Source organism: Taeniopygia guttata, chromosome 6, assembly GCF_048771995.1.
Source record: "Taeniopygia guttata chromosome 6, bTaeGut7.mat, whole genome shotgun sequence".
Taxonomy (NCBI): Eukaryota; Metazoa; Chordata; class Aves; order Passeriformes; family Estrildidae; genus Taeniopygia; species Taeniopygia guttata.
This window is the reverse complement of record NC_133031.1, coordinates 364429-383989: the sequence shown is the minus strand read 5'-3', so window position 1 is coordinate 383989 and position 19561 is coordinate 364429. Positions and strand designations below refer to the sequence as shown.

At 48.5% G+C, this 19561-nt stretch overlaps 1 long non-coding RNA gene across 1 annotated transcript; it reads left to right on the top strand.

Annotated features, from left to right (window-relative positions):
- Window positions 1–16773: 16773 nt before the first annotated feature.
- LOC140684487 (uncharacterized) lies at window positions 16774–18375 on the top strand. The gene is made up of 4 exons (XR_012056809.1): window positions 16774–16923; window positions 17129–17216; window positions 17915–17995; window positions 18214–18375. It is a non-coding gene; the product is annotated as an uncharacterized lncRNA (long non-coding RNA).
- The last annotated feature ends 1186 nt before the right edge of the window (window positions 18376–19561 follow it).

Sequence of the window (19561 nt, the reverse complement as noted above, 5' to 3'; positions counted from 1 at the left end):
GCACAGATCAGAACCATTTCCTTGGTGTGCTGTGGTCCCCTTCTGCGTTTAGGAACTGAGCACTTGCAAGGGGGTTGGGTAAGGCCATGGGATCCAGATGTGAATGGAAAAGGCCAAAGGAACACAGGGCCTGTGGAGCTCAGGGCTTGCTCCTGGTCACTGTCCATGCTCTTTGCAGGCCCTGGCAACATCCATGGATGGGCAGCTGGAGCAGCCTGGGGCCCTGGGGGCTCTCTTCCTCCCACAGAGGAAACCCTCCCTAAAGCCCAGGGGAAAACTGCAGCAGGCAGTTCCACAGGTATCCTTGCCTCCCCCTGTCCCTCCTGCCCTCTTACTGCTGGGACAAATCCCTCAGCCCAAGGGCACATAGCCAGGCCCTCTCAGGACACCCTGGAGCCTTGCTCTACCCCTCTGCCCTTTCCCCACCATGGGCACCCCGTGCAGTCACTCCCAGGTCTCGGGACATGTCTCCCACAGAGGGACCCCAGCAGGACTGCTCAGTACCGGAGTGTCCTGGGCATAATAATTCCTCTGGGCTGTGCCAGCCTTGTCCGGGCTGTGTCCACGCTGCCAAGCAGCAGAGAGGGCAGCTCAAGGCTCAGCAGGGCTCAGGCCCAGAGGCACAGCAATTACCTCCTGTGACTGTGCCTGGCATCGCCTCCCTTCCTGCAGCAGAGGCTGCCAATGAGCCACTGCTTCCTCTGGGAAATGCTTCCTTCTGCATAGGCTCTCCTTTCATTTCCCGACAATGGAAAAGAGACAGCTGGATCAGATGGAAACATTCCGCATGGGGAATGGGGAAGGTAACATCTTGAGGAGGGAATATTTTTGAAAGATATGGATAAGCATAGGAAAACACTCAGGATGTTGGGACTGCCCTATGCTGGTCCCTTCTCCGAACAGCCCCTCAATCTGATGTGCTCAGAGACAGGGAAACTTCAGGGGATTTCAGGCTGTGCATGGCCCATGGTGCAGTTGGGGCTCCCTGTCAGCTGGTGCCAAATGCCTTCCTGCACAGGCTGGGGAGAAGCTGCAGCCAGCCCAGGCTGGGAAACAGCCCTGCAGGCCAGGAGAGCAGCAGCGGGGCAGCGAGGCTGCCATGGATCCCTTCCCGCTGTGCTGGGCAGGGCCTGTCCAGATGTGCAGGGAAAGGCCCCGGCTGCTGAGTCCCAGGGGAAGGCTGAGGGAAATGCACCCACCTTGTCCTGCCTGCAGCATTTCCTTCAGCATTTTCCACATGACTTCAAATGGTTTCTGGGATTTCTTGTCTGCCATGTGTTTGGTGGTTTCTATTGGAGGATCTTAACAGAAAGCTGTTCCATTTCCCAGGAATAGACCCCACAAAACCATTGCTCAGCCTGTGGGTTCAGCAGGGACACACTACTCACCCCTGTGATGGGAGCTGGGTTGGTGCACATCATCCAGCCCAGGAGTTGGAGAGATCCTCTCTGCAGAAACGCCTGTAAGTGAACAGGCACAGAAGCTTCTGTCACCTGGTTCCTTCCAGATAATCAATGATTATGAGACACTGAGAACATACCTGCAGGATGCCCAGAGGGCTTCAAAGTGTCATACTGCCAGGCTAATGGAGAAGCCTTTGGGGCATCCCCATCTAGAAGCAAACCAAGATGAGAAGGTTTCCATTGTGTGCCAGGGCTGGCTCTGGCCTCGGGCTCACAGCAGGGCTCCCACTCGGGGCTGCTCCTGTGCCTGGGGCCTCTGGGCACTCAGGGCTGGCTGCGGGAGCAGCTGCAGCAAGAGGGACATTGTTGGTGCAGGAGTCCTGATTCCCCGGGGCTGTGAACGAGCTCCAGAGGCCTGAAAGCCGAGGCGCCTCCAGTTTTGGCTGCTGCTGGGCCGTGCAAGGGCAGGGCCTGGGGGAAGAGCTGCTGCCACACAGCCCCGCCGAGGGCTGAGCCCGGCACAGCAATCACCTCCTGTGCCCATGCCTGTGTCCGTGCTTGGCATCGCCTTCCTTCCTGCAGCAGAGGCTGGCACTGACCCACTGCCTCCTCCAGGAAGTGCCTCTTTCTGCACAGGCATTTGGTCAATTACTTGAAAAAGGAAGAGGAACAGCTGGATCAGATGGAAACATTCCCCATTGGACAGGTGTGATCTTCAGGAGGCAATGCTTGTGAAACTCACAGGTAAAGATCAGGAGAATGCCCAGGCTATTGGGGGCTGGGCCAGAGCACTCCCTTGTGAAAACAGCTGCACCTCCTGACCTGCTCAGAGACTGGGAAATTGCAGAGGATCTCAGACCCGTCCACAGCTGCTCTGGGCACCCTGTGCCAGGGCCTCCCCCTGCTCACAGGGAACAATTCCTGCCCAATATCCCATGTGGCCCTGCCCTGCGTTGGGTTGAAACCACTCCTGGTGTCCTGTCACTCCAGGCCCTTGCCCAAAGCCCCTCTCCAACAAGCCTGTCAGTCCATTCAGTGTGAATGCAGATAAGTGTCAAGTGGAGTATTTCCTGCTGAAAATCCAGTTATTAAGATTCATTTTACAACAGAAATTACAAAGTAAAGAAAATACGTAAGCTTCACTGTCCTGTCCTCCCTGTGTTCGTGCTCCCCAGCAGAGATCAGGGCTCCCCACTCCCATGGTGTGGCAGCTGCTTGTGGCTTGTATCCCCACATGGTGTTTGTACTTCACCACTTCCTCAGCACACACCTTTCTTGGAAAACAGAATATTCCATTAATTTTTCAATGGCTGAAGTTTTCCCTGGACCAGACCCCAAGGATTATTCAGGACTACATTTGTGTGAAAAGGTACCACCAGCTGTAAGTGTAGAAAGAGCTTGTGGTGCTTTGGATCAGGAATAAATAATAGGATTAAGAATAGACCAAAATACAAAGAGCAGTATTGGAAGAAGTGCTTTAATTGATTGAGATAAAACCTTGAAAGAGTGAATTAGAAACATAGTAAGTCAATAGCCATTGTTAATTCTTGTGGTTTATTTTACAGGGTGATGCTGCCAGCATTATTGGCTGGAGGAGAAGTAGCTCAATGTAGTGAGGATGATGTTGATTTCCAGCAAGTGTGTAGCAACAGAGGGATTCCAGAAGACGTGAATAAAACAGAAGGGAAGAGGTTTGAAACAGAAAAGCATTAAATAATGACAGTACTTTAGTAAGGAGTTTGGAGAATCGTGGAATTTAATGTGTATATGAAATAAAAATTACTAATGAAATAGTGCAGTCCATGTGGGGTAGGGATAAAATGAAAGGAAGATTGTTCAGGTGAGTGCTAGAAGAGGCTTGTGCATGTGTGTGCTAATCAAAGCTCCCTTCCTCTCTCCCTCTCTTCCTCCTTCCTTCCCCTCAAGCGTGCATCTGTAAGATTTTCAATGTTAACCACCACCTCAGTTGATAAACACAATTACTATTAATAAAACTGACTGTAGAAGGAATACTTCCCATGAGAATAAAGGACAAAATGGTAGAGGCATCTGTAGTGTAGTCTCAATATCAGACACCTTAACCATGAAAGGTATTTTTTCTGTACAAGCTGTAGGAGTTCAGAGCAAAAACTTCTGTGATGAGTGTGTGCCAAGGAAACAAGGTGATTCTTGGTAGTTATTGTTCTTTCCTGGCTGTATTAGAACACTACTGTAACAATTACTTGTACTAAATACAAAGTTATCTGCTTCTTGAAGGAGAAAAGTGGAATGAGTGAGTATTGAGCAAATGGAGAACAGACATAAGCAGATCATAGTATCATTTGAGCTTTACTGGCTAGAATACTGGCAAAAAAAAAGGGCAAGAACTTTGTCCCTGGATAAAATTAATGCCTGAGAAAAGTGGGAGGTTTGCTCAGTGAATAGCTTCATCAAATTAAAAAATACTACAAGTAATGATACTGTAATTTTTCTTCAATGATAACCAAGTATTTCTCTGTCATTAGAAATGACAAGCAACAGTGATGACATATGAATTTACAAAGAATGCCATTGCCATGGAATATTAGCTGAAGACATCCCTTGATTACAAAAAAAGCTTTGTGAAGGAAAAAAGTTAAATGAGCCTTACAGTCTAAAACAGAAAACAAGCATAAATGTGAGTGAAAGCTGCTCGTGCAGAACTTGAGCAAGTCATTATATGCAGTTCCTCTAATCTTTGGCACTACAATTAATAACAGTTTTGATTACATATCTCACTTACCAATAAATCACCTGGCCACTAACAGGAATAATTGTATCAACATATCAATGCCTTGATTGATTTCTGCTGTTTGTTGCCATCACAAAGTGCTGATGTTGTTTGGGTTATGACAACCTGCACTGACTGCCAGATGCATTCACCTAGGTAAATATGTGTGTGTGTGTCAAACAAATCTGTGCCTGTGTTAGAAGATCACAGGCCAAAGGAAAATAGATGCTTTGTGTAAACCAGTTGCTTCTAAAAGTAGATTTTTCTCTTCAGGTTAAAGTATTATTTCAGTGGCAGTCAATGTGTATAATGCACAGATTTTCTCCTCTACTGCTTAAAAATATCAGTAAATTATCTAAAATCTGATACTGTTGAGTTTGGCAAGGTGAAGTAAATTTAAATTTACAGGACACAAAGCCAAACATCTGTGAGCTGGAGCAGGTTGTGAAAAATTGTTGCCAATCCTGTGGTGCTATGAGGTTGGCCTGGTGCTAACTCTAATTGCCATTGCCTTGTGCTGCATGGGAAAGGTCTTCCAGTGTGGAGATGACCAAAGAAATCTTGGCAGCTTTAAGGTCCCTGTTACTATAGATGTTGAAAATGTGCTTTCCCCCTGCCATCCCAAATGGTTCTGTTTAAACAGTGGGAAGCAGATTTAATGCACTGAGGTAGGCCAGAGGACGGGAAGCTCTCTGCAATCCCATTGTTTTACTTCTGCTCTGTGCTTGTTTTAGCTGTGCTGTGAGCTCTGTATGAGCTCTGCACATCATTTTATCTGTGCTGGGATGCAAGGGTGCTCTGCACATCATTTTATCTGTGCTGGGATGCAGGGGTGCTCTGCACATCATTTTATCGGTGCTGGGATGCAGGGGTGCTCTGCACATCATTTTATCGGTGCTGGGATGCAGGGGTGCTGCTGGAACGTTCACTGTGGAAATGGGCACTGGGCAGGAAGAAAGTGGCCTGTGGTGTCTGCTTGTGTGAGCACAAGGACTTGATTTAAAAGTTATCTGAGGCTGTATTGGTGGTACAGACAAAATAGGAGTGGTCTCACTTAACTAGTTGTTTACACCACACACATAAAATGTTCATTTCCTCACGCTCACTGGCACAAGGCACTGGGCAATGATAAGACTGTTAGTATAAAAATTTTTCTTTCAAAGCATTTTAATGCCCTTAAGTAAATTGATTTGAGATACAGGATTAATCTGCAGTCTAAGCACTCAGAAGTTAGTTAGATACTCCACTTAAAGGCATTCTCTGACTTCTTTACAGAGGAAATTGCAAACTGGAAGTCTAAGTCTTTTGGTTTTAGTTTGATTTCTGGATGTCCTCTTCTTTGAGCTGCTGAGAACAGGTAGTCATGCTGGAGCTTTGGTTCTAGAGTGTTTTAAAGGGGATTGTTTCATCTCTCACTGTAGCATAAATCTACAGCTGAAAAGAAGCACTAAGTGATATAATCACACACCTTGATTATATTTTATCTGTTTTATCTGATCTTGCTCCTATTGAAATCACCAAACTGTCTTTGAATTAAAGTGGATTAGAAATTGAAAGTAAATTCTGTCTAAAATTGTGTGTATATATAGAAATCTTAGAGATTGAAAGTTATCCTGTTGGAGTGCTGCTTCTTAGAAGCAATATTGCAACGTCGACAGTGCAGTTTAAATTGAGGTATGCGTTTGTGGCAAGGATGAGTGAGCTCCCACATCTGTGTTTTAAACCTAAAATATTGACAGTAATGTAATCAAAGTTCTGATTTTTTAAAGGTTTCCTGAGGCTGTCTGTCAGAAACCTATTAAATCTGAAAAAGAAACAAAACCATACTCTGCTAAGGCTGATGTAAATTATTCATAAAAATCCAGAATTCCATTGAATCTCTCTCTTATTCTTGACTGAGACTAGCACAGACTTTGTGAGCTTTTCCATGTTTCTTTCCTTGTGCTTATTTTTCAGCATTTAAAGAGGAGAATGTACTGGAAGACCCTAAAGCTGTTAATGGCTTTTTTTCTCCCCTCTCTTTCTCTGTGCTGTGTTTAAAACCATCCACTGGGGCTATTCCTGCTGGGGCCTTTTCTATTTAAATCTTTAACTTTCCTGATGTGAAGACTCACTTTTCTTAATTAACTGACTTTTTAAATGTATGGATTTGTTTAAAAAAAAATTAAAGAGGAGCAATCTGAAGTTTTTTAAAAATTCTATTACCTTAATTCCTAGCTACAGTGTGTACTTAATGATGGGACTAGTGGCATTGATGCACATGTCTTCTAGTTAGCTGACCCATGACCCTTCATGTGTTACTTTTATTCTAGCCTGGAATACATTTTAACCTTCAAAGTGTCTGATATGCTCATTACAGAAAATTGTGCTATTCTTTTAAGTTTCTCTCATTTTTTTTAGGGAGAAGACTCCATTTGCAGGAGTGTCTGTAAATAAATAATCAATGTTTGTAAACAGTCTTCTATTTGCTCAGTTGTGGCTTCTAATTTAAAAGATATTTCTAGCTGAAATCCATCTTACAGTTAGTTGCTCATATTAATTCCAGAAAACGATTAAAAAAAAAAAAAATTACATCCTGTTGGGTGACTCCTACTTCATATGGCTCTGACTTGCTGCTCATGACATCCCAAACACACTAAAAGGAGTGTCCACTCTAGTCACGGGCAAAGTTCTCAGAGGTTCTTTGTGCTGACATCTCAGGTTTGTGAAGGTAGGACTGGATGCTGACCTTTCCCAAATTATTAAAACTCTCCGCTGTGTTCTTTCTGTTAAAATAAGAAGTTAGTTGACTGGCCATGAGCACACCAGCTCTGCTTCCCCTTATTCTTACCTGTCTTGCAAAGGCCTCAAGCTTGGGACTCGTTAGTCTTATCTTCTGTACCCTGAGGTGTGTTGACAGCATCCCATATCCCCTGCAGGAAAGGGAAGCTGGATTGGTAATGAATCACTGGTTTTCTTTCACAGTCAGTTATTTAACCCAGGTGTTTCAGGGTGGGAGAATTCAAGGAGTGTTCAGTGACCTTCACACTCACCCTGGTTTAGTGCTGGCAGAACAGTCTGTGCTTCCAGTGGGCCCTGCCTGGTCACACCCCAGTGGTGACACAGCCACCTGAGTTTGCTGTGTGTGATACTTTTGGACAGTCTTTCTCCTGCAGGTGGAATGCTTTTTCTGTGTCAGGAATGTTCCATATGTGTAACTGAAGAGGATTTTTTGTTTACCTTTACTCCCTGGTCCATTACTTTATTTTCCTCCCTGTGCACGTGTGAAGGGATCCCCTCATGTCCTGTTTGTCCTGGGCATGGCCCAAAGGGCTTTGACAGCCCCACAGACACAGCTGTGGTCACTGGTAGTGCTGCAGAATGTGAAATCACAATCCTGGAGCCAGCAGAGCTTACAGCCCACTGAGGGGCACCACATAGAGCCAAAGGATGGGCCATGTTCAGCTGGGTGAGGTGAAATTAATGCTGAAGGAAAAGCAGCAGGGCAGTGCTGGAAGCAGAAATAAATCTGGGGCTCCCAGCCGCGGCATGGCTGAGCAGCTCCTGCCTCCCCCTGCCTCTGCTCTGGGCCCCACACAACGCCTGCCACAGGAGCCCCTGGGCCCGGCTGTGGGAGGGTGGCCTTGCCCTCACCTGGCTCCCTGGCACCAGGGCCCTCCTGCTTGCTGTCGCACATGGCAGCCGTCAGCAGTGAGTCCCTGTCCAGAAACGTCACAGTCTCCTCCAGGTGCTGGTCCTCTCTCTCTTTCTGGGAGAAAGAAGAGTGTGGGGAGTTTGCAAAACCCCTTTTATCTAGTTTCTGTGTTTAATGAATTTGAGATACACAAGCGTTTAGAAGTGTTATATTTAGTTTGCAATTGGTTGCCTGACAACGCAGATCAATCTTGTCCTTCCCCACCAGAGGTATGGGGAATGCTCTTGATAGTCTTAAGGATACTTATGCACTTACACTCAGAAAAGGGCTCTGTCAGCAGCATTTTATAGATTTCAATCTAGCATTTTTGGGTACCTTGTTAAGGTGTAGTTATTACTTTATTAATAAAAATTAAGATTTCAAAATGGAGCATTCAAATGTTGGGGAACAGCAGGTTTGCACCTGTGCTTGCCGTTACAGAACAAGGAAGGAACCCTGTAGAAAATAAATCTACAGTTGTACAAGTGAAGGCTATTAAAGCTTGGGAATGTATAGAGAGAACTGACCCTGTTCAGGGAGGTTCTGGCCTGGTGTTCCTTAACTTGAAAGCTTGGTTTAGCTTGATTTTGATATTAATTCAGTCTCTCAACAGAATATTGCTCTTCATTTTCGCACACAAATAAAACAAAGGTGAAAAATGCTGTCTTCTGTAAAGTATTGTAAAGCCCTTTCCCATCAAGACATTCAGGTCTTGTGCCTTGAACATGCAGTGTCTGCTTGTGTGAGCACAAGGACTTGATTTAAAAGTTATCTGAGGCTGTATTGGTGGTACAGACAAAATAGGAGTGGTCTCACTTAACTTCTTAGTCTTCCAAAAGGGCACCAAGAAGGAGCCAGGAAACTGCAGGCCTATCAGCCTCACTCCATCCCCAGAAAGGTGACAGAATAGCTCCTCTTGGATGTCATCTCTAAGCCTGTGGAATAACAGGAAGGGAAAACTGTGAACAGGCTTAGCAGCTGTTCTGCAGGGCAAACAACTGAGTTAGCAGAAGAAGAAATTAATAAAGTATGAGTTTATCCATGGCAAGGAAGAAAGCAAGGCTGTTAGCATGGGAACTGATAAACACATCGGGGTTACTTGTAGTTAGAGGATACGTCCCTTAGTGAGCAGCGTGCATGCCTTCATAGTTTATGGTAAACACATTTGCAATGAATTGTTGACATTCAATGCTTTGTACCCATAAAATACAATAAGCTATTGCTTTGTCCATTGAATATCCTGAGCTTTTTTGATGTAACTAATGACTTAAGATCACACTTTCCTTGGGGTATAAAAACTTGAGAACAACTTGTAATAAAGAAGAAGCCATTGCTGTCGCTGCACAGGTGTATGTGTATGTCTTGTGTCCATCTCTACAGTGACAGAAAACCATGGCTGACCAATCTCACAGCCACCTCTGCTGCACTGACTGGTTGGGTTTGTGAGGGGAGAGCAGTGGCTGTTTGTTGGAGCTTACTTTAGGTTGGGGTGGTTTTGCGTGGTGGAAAAATTTTTCTTTTAATTTGTGCTTTTAAAGAAAGGCTTAGAAGTTTTTTGTTGTTTGGTTTCAAGGTAGTTGATTGTAAGTTATTTAAAAGATTGTCTTCTTGGGTAGTTGTGGTTTGCTTAGTAGCTTAGGTAAAGGCACATACATACTTTGATATCTTTTTTGACTTTAGTTTTTTTCTTCTCTCCCCCCGCCCAGGGTTGGTGTTATTTTTTATACGGTACATTATGTGTTAAGTGTTTATAGTTTTTCTTTAATGCTTATTACGTCTATTAAATGGTGCTTTTTTACCCTAAATTAATTTGTGAGTGTTAACATTACTAAGAAAATGGAGGTAAGGAAGAAGAAAGAGGGAGGACAGGATAGGCCTAAATCTCTTTATCTTAAAACTTTTGATTTTTATGTATAAAACTAAACCCCCCCTGTATAAGACTTAAAATCTTCTTGTATAGCACTTAAAATTTTTTCTTTTTACTTTGTGACTAATTTTACTATAATATTTAAACTTTTGCAACTTTTTGTTCTTTTTGTAAGGTTGGTAAATTATTCTATGGTTTAAATCTAAAATTACAGCTGTTTTTAGTTGCCTGCTAGGGTCTTAAATGCTTCTGATTGGACTGGGAACATCTAAAAATGTCTGAGGGACATTTTGAGTTCTGACAGCTGTTGTCAGCCGGGACTTCAGCAAGGCTTTGTCCCGGCCTCCCATATCACGGTCATGGAGCAGCTCAGGGACAGTGGTGTAGAGAAGTGGACAGTGGAGCTCCAAACTCAGAGAGCTGTGAGCTCAGGGGGCCGTGCTGGGGTCAGCCTTGTTTGCCCTATTCCCCAGTGACCTGGCAGAAGGGACGGAGCGCTCCCTCAGCAGGTTTGCTGATGGGACGGAAACGGGAGCAGGGGCTGATAAACCACACAGCTGTGCTGCCCTTCAGTGAGACCTGGGCATGCTTGAGAGCTGAGAAGAGAGAGACCTAGTGAAGTTGCACAGAGGAAAGCCTCTAGAAGAGTTTGAAGGTTTGTAATTACCAGGCAACAGAAGTTCTTTAATATAGAGGCGTGTATAGCATCTTTTTGTGATGTCCACTCAGGGAAACCACTGCACCTCTGTATGTTACAGAAGCAGTTCCTTGTATGTATGTAAAAAAGTCTTTGAGACAAACCATGAATTCAGAAACTTCCCCTAATATTATGTTGGATTTTCACAATTTTCTGGACTGCCTGGTGAAGCGTAAGGATTTCAAAAAGAAAGTGAAAGCAAACCAATAAATCTTGTTTTAGAGATCAGAAGCATTTCCTGTTTGTTCCTTGAAGAAGCTGCCAAATAACAAAACTTTTGAAATCCTTTCAAAGACCTAATAGGAAAAAGTATTGGCCAAAGTGTTAATCTGTGTTTCTCAATAGGAACATGCTTTTTGTTTCAATTCAAGGTTTGTAGCAGGGTTTGGGGGTTTTTGTGCGTGTCCTTTGAATGTGAGTTGCTTTTATGCAGGACTTTGAATGATTCAATCATGTACCCAAGAGAACATTTTACTGTGTCCTGCTGTCCAGTTCTGAACAGGGTTGAGACAGAGCAGGTGGCTGTGTCTGTGTGCAATGTGCAGGAGTGCCCAATGGCTGCCTCGGGACCTGGCATTTGGCCCTGCACTTGCTGCAGGAGTCCCTGCCCGGGTTCCCTGCTGGCCCAACCTTCACACCCATCTCAGAACCTGGGTTCCCAAGGGGGCCGCCTCAAGTGGTTGCCAGGAACCTGAGGCCATGGCTGCCCCACTTTTGGCTGCACGATGCTGATGTCAGAGTGGCCATTGTGACCTGTGCAACCAAGGCCTCAAAAGGGAAGGCTGGGCTCAGGCCGTGTGTCAGTGCGACCTGACAACAGGAGGAGAAGGCAGGGCAGGGACTCTGCTGCCCAGGGACCAGAGGAGCCCCACAGCTCAGGCTCCGGGCCTGTGCTGCAGGCTCCCCTGCCTCTCCCTGCCCAGAATCAGCGGAGGAACAGCCAGAGCAGACTGCGGTGTTCCTCGAGGCGACGACGGGAGGAGAAGGCGGGCAGGAGCAGGGCTCAGCAGGGCTCAGCAGGGAGTAGTGCCCTCGTGGCTCTGGGCCTGTGCTGCAAACTCCCCACCCTCCTCTTTCTCCCACAGAGAGAGAGGACCAGCACCTGGAGGAGACTTTGACATTTCTGGACAGGGACTCGCTGCTGACGGCTGCCATGTGTGACAGCAAGCAGGAGGGCCCTGGTGCCAGGGAGCCAGGTGAGGGCAAGGCCACCCTCCCACAGCCGGGCCCAGGGGCTCCTGTGGCAGGCGTTGTGTGGGGCCCAGAGCAGAGGCAGGGGGAGGCAGGAGCTGCTCAGCCATGCCGCGGCTGGGAGCCTCCTTCCTCCCCAAGTGGGGCCCAGCTGGGCCAGGGGGCAGCTCTTGGGACACCCGTGCCCGCAATGGCCCCTGCTCTCCAAGGCCTCCAGCCCTGCCCATCAGCCAGGCAGGCCGGCAGGGACAGAGCAGCCCTTGGGGCCGATGCTGCTGCAGCCAAAGAGCCCCGCAGAGGTGCTCATGCCCGCTGCCATTGGCTCTGTGCCCTGCAGTGTGCATGCTGTGTCGCCGTGCAGAGGCTGACCCGGACATCTGCGGTGACAAACTGGAGAAGCGCGGGCTCTGTGCCCACGTGTACTGCCTGGTGAGTGGCTCCGGGCGCTCCCTCCACCATTGCAATGGGCAGTTCCTGCCCCTCTCTCCTCATCTGCTCCTCCCCTCTGCTGCAGTTCTTTGCCACTCTACTTTTCCGTCAAGAGAACAAGCACGTTGGACTCATGGGATTTCTTCCTCAAGATATCCAAATTGCAGTGCGGCGGGCGGCACAAAAGGTGAGAGCCTGATGCAAGCAGGGAGATTTGTGCCAGATGAGGTTTGTTAGCGCTTAGCCCAGACACTTGGAATGAAAGGCCTGCCCTTCAGGCCGGCTGTGGGACAAAGTCTGGCTCCCAGCAGCTGCACAGAGGCTCTGGCACAGGAGCCCCCCTCCTCCACCAGACGGCTCTTTGGGCTGAGACCCAGCAGTGGCCACATCCTGCGCCCTGCCCGGAGCCCTGGGGCTGCCTGGGGAGGCCCCAAGGCTGCTGCTGATGGGGTTGCTTGGCTCTTTCCAGCGCTGCTGCGTCTGTGGCCTGAGCGGGGCAACCATCATGTGCTGCATGCAGGGCTGTGACAGATGGTTCCACCTGCCCTGTGCCAAGGAGGGTGGCTGCATCACACAGTATATTCCATCTTACAGGTACAACCTCCCCACTCCTGGTCACCCCTGGCGGATGATCCAATACTTCTCACTTTGCCCATCCATTTTCCTCCAGCTCCTTCTGCCCTGTGCACCGTCCAAAGCAGGATGTGGACGCAACTCCAGAGCCGGGCACCGATTGCCTCATCTGCATGGAGCCTGTGGAGGATAGAAAGACCTTCAGAACCCTGGTGTGCCCAACGTGCAAAAGGGCCTGGTTCCACAGGGACTGCATCCAGGTAGGAGCCTTCCCCTCAGCCCAAGGGCACAGCAGGGTCTCAGCAGCACCAGGGCCTTGCTCACCCTGCTTCTGTTTGTCCTTCAGGGACAGGCCATGCGCGCTGGTATTTTATTTTTCCGGTGCCCCCTGTGCAGAGACCATAAGGCATTCCTTGTTGAAATGTTCATCATGGGGATCCGAACCCCCTTGAGGTTGGTGTCCTTCTGCCTGCCTCACAGGACAGGAGGTGCAAGGTCTGTGCTGTGCCAGGCCCTGCCCCAGCAGTCCTGGCCCTGCCCTGTCCTGTGAGTCTGGGCTTCAGCTTCTGGCACGACTTGGGAAAGTATGGGAGGAAGAGCAGGGACACCCTGTACCTCGTGAGGGGAGGGCAGCAGAAACTCATCAGCTTTTCCTTTCTCCATCAGACTGCCAACATGGGAGGACAACAATGCCTTCGTGGATCTCGGAGAGAGGCACAGCAGGTGCAATGCCAGGGATTGCCTTTACCCGGGAGGCAGGGAGGAGGCAGAGGAAGAGGGGTAAGTTGGGGAGCTGCACCTGAGGCTCTGCAGGGTACCCGTGTCACTCAAGGGCTCAAAGAGAAAAGAAGTAGAAGAGCTTGGCCGGACAATCACTTTGTCCTCAGTGCCATAAACCCATTTGCTTCCCCAGGCCCTGGGAACTGCTCCTGTGCTCCTCCTGCGCTGCTGAGGGCACCCACAGGCACTGCTCCGGCCTGAGAAACAGCGTACAGAGCTGGGAGTGTGACAGCTGTGCTGGTCTTGGAACGGGTATGAGGCAAAGCACCCGGTGTCCCTGGGCTGGGGGCAGTGCCCAGGCTGGGCCTGGCAGAGCGCGTCTGCTCCTGAAGGGCTGGGGTTCTGCTCTGGCCAGGCTTGCCTTGGGCCTGGGTGGTCTTTGACATTCCTGCTTGTCCTTACAGCCTCCAGAGATGAGCCAGAGCTCAGTGGCCCCCAGCTGGCTAGTCAGTCAGGACGGGAGCCTGCTAACGGCTCCGCAGAATCTGAGGCCATCAGCCCCAGCTCCTGTGGCCCGGTGCCATCGGGGCTGGATCCCCAGGCTTCATCCACAGAGACCAGCAGCAGCAGCAGCCACCAACACACAGCACGGCAGCAGTCTCTGCCATCTCCCTCGCTGGACACCAGCAGCCCCAGCACACCAAGGTCAATGTACAGCAGCACCCCTGAGCTTGAGGACAGCGGCCATTCCAGACATGCTGGGCCCGGCCGCAGGCGCACCCGCTCCCACCAGCAAGGTCGGGCCTCCAATGGACCAGTCCGATCAAGGAGTCGCCGTGAGAGCTGCAGCAGGACGAGACCAAGGACTGAGAGGCCCAGGCAAAGGGAGACACCTTCACAGGCATCCCCCAGACGCCGCCGCTCCTGCCAGCAGCACCGGGCCCTCAGTCCACCTGTCCGGTCCAGGAGTCGCCGTGACAGCAGCCACAGGACAGCACCAACGACTGAGAGGCCCAGGCAAAGGGAGACTCCATCAGGGACATCGCCCAGACGCAGAAGCTCCCGCCTGCAAGGTCAGGCCCTAAGTCCACCTGTCCGGTCCAGGAGTCGTCGTGACAGCAGCCACAGGACAGCACCAAGGACTGAGAGGCCCAGGCAAAGGGAGACTCCATCAGGGACATCGCCCAGACGCAGAAGCCCCCGCCTGCAGCGCCGGGCCTCAAATCAACCTCTCCGGTCCAGGAGTCGCCAGGACAGGAGCAGGAGGAGAGCAGCAAGTGCTGAAATGCCCAGGCGCACGGGGACACCATCAGGGAGGACCCTCAGGAGCAACCGCTCCCGCCAGCAGCGTCGGGCCTCAACTGGGACCTCCAACAGCAGCGCGTAGCCTCATCTTTTCTTTCTAGTCCATCAGTTCACTGCCGGAAGTGAAGGTGAGAACGGTCAGTACAGGGACCTTACGATTTGCAGGTCTGTGAGAAAACTGTATTGGCTCTTGACATTTCTACTGGCAGGAAAGTAGTGCTAAATCCCTTGATTTCTGTCTTACCAGGTATTAAGTGAAAAGTCACTTAAATGATTAAGAAGGACTCTTCTTCCGGCCTTTCGACTCCAAGCTGAGATGTTTCCCCACTGCTCACTCTTGAGTGAACCTCTCCTTAATGGGCTTGGATACAGTTAGGGAGATGTTCAGAGCAAGGTGTGTCTTAGGGAAGCTGTCTTTGGAAAGGTCGTGCACTGTTTTGCTATCCTTGAACAAACTCATTTCAGTAAAGCCAAAAGAAAGAAGAAAGAAGAGAGCGAGACACTGCCTCAAGTGTCTGAAGAAATCAGGCTACTGTAAGCAATGCAGTAATCTGAAGAAATCAGATTACTGTATTGCTTCTGATTGTTTGGAGCTTCAAAGAACAAACCAGAAAAGACTGTGGAAATACCCCGGGACAAAGAGGATGCACAAGACTCTGCCCCAAGGGACCATTTTGGACCTTTGCCCAAGAACGGCACAGCTCAGGAGTAGAGTGCTTTCAAGTTTGCCTTCTTTGGAGACACAGAGGAGTTGGGCATCAAAGAAGGTAACAGCAGAACTCTTCTCACAGTGCCATTTCGAAGGAAGAGCTTCTGGCAGGCACTGTAGAGCATTGTGGTGTAAAGAAGGTCAGGACACAGGGGATTTTCAGCAGCAGAAGTCAGTAATTAGGCAGAAGCATTTTGATCTTCATTTCTGCTTGCCAAGGCTGTGGTAGATTAATGAGCGGTAAGTCATGCTTGCATCTCAGGAATTCTGAAAGGCGTGCTTTGAGAAGGAAATGGGGTTTTTTGCTGAGTGGTGAAAAGGCTTGTTGTCATGCCCTGAATCTCTCAAAGAAGGAGAAAGGTGACACACCAGTCATATGAAGTTTCATAGAACCCAACAAGATTTTAAAGGAAATGTGTGTTAATGTAGAGGGAGGAGCAAAATCCTGGAGTCGACCGCAAGACCCATGAACATTCTGCTTGTTACTGAATTCTATTCTTGGACCTTTAGAAAAAGGAAACTGAATGACAAATGATCATTGCGGTGTTCTAACCTTAGATAAATGAGGCCTTATGAAAAGAAGATGAAACGACATTAAATTGACTAACAGACCTGTAGGAGAGAAAAGAAACCATGTGAAGTTATCCAAAATATTAAAAAAAACCAACGCAACAACACAAGGCAACAAGACTCACACACTTGTGCTGAATTCAGAAGGTATTCAGTGCCTTCTGAATGCAACGATAAATGTTTAAGAATACAGCAGAGATCCCTAGAACAAAGTGCAAAATCCTGGAGCCGAGATGTAGCTCAGAAAATCTGGCAGGAGAAGATTCTGTCCTTCCTACATCTGTCTTCTCCACTGTAAGTATTTGTCTTGAAAAGAGGAATCCTTCCTGACAAGTGGAGGAACAATCTGGATGCGGCTTTGTTTCTTTTTGGGTGCTCTTATTGCAGAGTCTTGCAGACTCGGAACAATAAAGCCAGTAAAAGTCACATGGCAAGAGGATTCACGTTTCCAAGACAGCAGTTCTGAGGGTGATGATGAGCCTGAGACGCGAGAAACTGAAAAGGACCAAGAAATGCAAGTTCCATTTCTATTTGCTGTCTACCTGGCTGTAGTAGTTGGATGCTGTGGGAATATTAATAGCAGCACTCAGGGAATGGGAAACTGAGATTGCACACCTCTGAGCAATGAAAGTCATCTTGGAAAACCATTTGTGCTGCCCAGAATAAAAACTCCCAGCAGCCCATGTGATGTGAAGTTGAATATGAAAAGAGAGATGTTGAGTGCAAGAAATTAATTGGCTCATTTTTGTTTGACCAACTCCAAACTGAGTTTGGCCAGAAGCCAAAGACACAGTCAGTTTTCTGTTAAGAAGTTGTTTATTTTTTTTTCTAGAAGGCTCTATTTGGCTACTAGGGAATAAAGCTTTTCAATGTATACCATTTCTCTGAAGCACTACAGTTTTAGCTTGCTTTCATGGCATTTGATAGCACAATTTTGGGTGCTAAAATCCCTTTGTACTTGTCTAGGTTTGTTTCTTTACCACGCACAGAAAGTGCTAGAGTTTTCTTCTTCTCCAAAGATGATGAACGCCTAAGAGGTACGACAGAATTTCTTCGCCCCCTTTTGTATTTTTTTAAAACTGTTCCTGGAATTCCGTGAGGAGGAAAAAATGCTGCCTGCTTAGGAATGGTTTCTAGTCAAATTTTGGCATCCTTACTTCTGCTCAAAATTGTGGTAGAATCCCATGAGAAAGCCCTGGTAAAATAAAGGCCAAGCAGATTTCTGGCTTTCTTCTCTTTCAGATAATTGCCTAATAGGAATCTAGACTTTTAGACCTTACCAAAACATTAGCCACGTGACAGGTTACCTAGACATTTTGGATCCTTTCAGGTATTTATATAATGTTTAACTTTTTCCCGTCTTTCTGGTGTTACCACTAGGAATGTTGAGTGTTCTTGTCCCTGTGGTTCTTTGTCCTAATGAATCTGGGCTTTTCTCTTCTGAATCCAGGGGATTTGGTATTTAGAAACAAAGAAAACAACAACCAAAGGAAACACACAGAGTCCCCAAAAATTGCAGAGGCCAGCAAAACAATTGCTTGTTATATGTTTTGTAGAATAGAGTCTTAAGACAGGCTTAAATGATGTGCGTTTCTCAAGACTGACTCGATAACGCTGCAGAAATGTATTGCTGTGTTCATACAGTTAGTGCCCAGCACTCTTCCAGGCGGTCTGATTTGCAGGGGGTGTTAAAATGGAGAGCTCAGTCCTTAGCAGGCCCCAATTCTGGGGGAAGATGTGTGATCCTGGTGCTGAGCTTCTAATGAAACAGCGGCTATTTCACTGCAATTTAGACTGCAGCATGCTGAGGAAAACTGCTGCTGCCTTTCATTGTTCTGCGGACACCAGGCCACAGTAGGGAACATTTCTGTTGGGAGACAACGTCTGGTGGGGGGCAAGAGAACAGGAAGGATGTGAAGAATTGACTCCTGACTTTATTGCAGTGTTGTCCATGATTGTTAGAAGCAGCAGCACAATCAGAAGTGTTTAAGCCTATTAATTGGTTCTTTTTTTTTTTTTTTTCCACAGAGGGCCCAAAGTTATGTTGTAGATCAGTAGAGTTCAGTGAAGAAAAAGGGTTGGGAAGACTGATGTAGTTTATTGCTTGAGGTGAGTATGTAACATCTGTTCCCCGGGAACTGTAGGAGAAAGCTGAGCACGGGGAGGAAATGCAGGTATGAATGGGCATGCAGAATTAATTCAGGACCTCAAGAAGAGCCTGCAACTTTGCAACTCCCCAGGAACAAAAGTGTTTTAATCTACCGGTGTGTATAACATCATGTCGTGTTGTCCAGTCAGGTAAACCACTACATCTTTGTATGTTACAGGAGCAGCTACTTAACTGTATGTAAAGGATGTATTTAAGAGAAAGAGTGAATTTAGAGACTTCTCCTAACAGTGGATTCAGAAACTTCTCTGAAGAATTCGTTAGATTTTCATTATTTCCCAGAATGCTGAAGGAAGCATAGGGATACCAAACAGAAATGCAAGGAAACCAATAAAATCTTTAGTGAATAGAAACGTGCCACTTTTGTTCCTTGAAGAACTCAACAAACAATGTTACTTCCAAAAGCCTTTCAAAGATCTAAGAGGAAAAAAAATTGGCAAACCCTGTTTGGCAGTGTTTCCAATCTGGGGCTGATGGTCTTGGAGGTTGGGGAGCCACGGGAAGGCTCCAGTCCTGACTGTCCAGCCAGGCTGGGGCCATTGAGCTCTGGCTCATCCCTGGTGGCTCTAAGGGCAAGCAGGAATGTCAAACGCCCCCAAGACCCAGGCCAGGCCGGACGAGAGCAGAACCCCCGGCCCTCCAGGAGCGGACAGGCTCTGCCAAGCGCGACCTGGGCACTGCCCCCAGCCCAGGGACATGCGGGTGCTTTGCCCAGAGCCGTGCCCATAGCAGCAGAGCTGTCTCACCCCAGCTGGCTGTGGTGGGTGTGAGGCTCCAGCAGTGCCCGTGGGTGCCCTGGGCAGCGCATCAGCAGCAGCACAGGAGCTGTTGGCAGGGCCTGGGGAAACACAGGGGTCAGCCTCTGCACGGCGACACAGCATGCACACTGCAGGGCACAGAGCCAATGGCAGCGGGCATGAGCACCTCTGCGGGGCTCTTTGGCTGCAGCAGCATCGGCCCCAAGGGCTGCTCTGTCCCTGCCGGCCTGCCTGGCTGATGGGCAGGGCTGGAGGCCTTGGAGAGCAGGGGCCATTGCGGGCACGGGTGTCCCAAGAGCTGCCCCCTGGCCCAGCTGGGCCCCACTTGGGGAGGAAGGAGGCTCCCAGCCACGGCATGGCTGAGCAGCTCCTGCCTCCCCCGGCCTCTGCTCTGGGCCCCACACAACGCCTGCCACAGGAGTCCCTGGGCCCGGCTGTGGGAGGGTGGCCTTGCCCTCACCTGGCTCCCTGGCACCAGGGCCCTCCTGCTTGCTGTCACACATGGCAGCCGTCAGCAGTGAGTCCCTGTCCAGAAACGTCACAGTCTCCTCCAGGTGCTGGTCCTCTCTCTCTTTCTGGGAGAAAGAAGAGTATGGGGAGTTTACAGAACAGGCCCAGAGCCACGAGGGCACTACTCCCTGCTGAGCCCTGCTGAGCCCTGCTCCTGTCCGCCTTCTCCTCCAGTCAGTAGCAGCGGTCTTCATCATACATTCATTGGATGTGATCCGAACCAAGCAGGCCATTCAATTA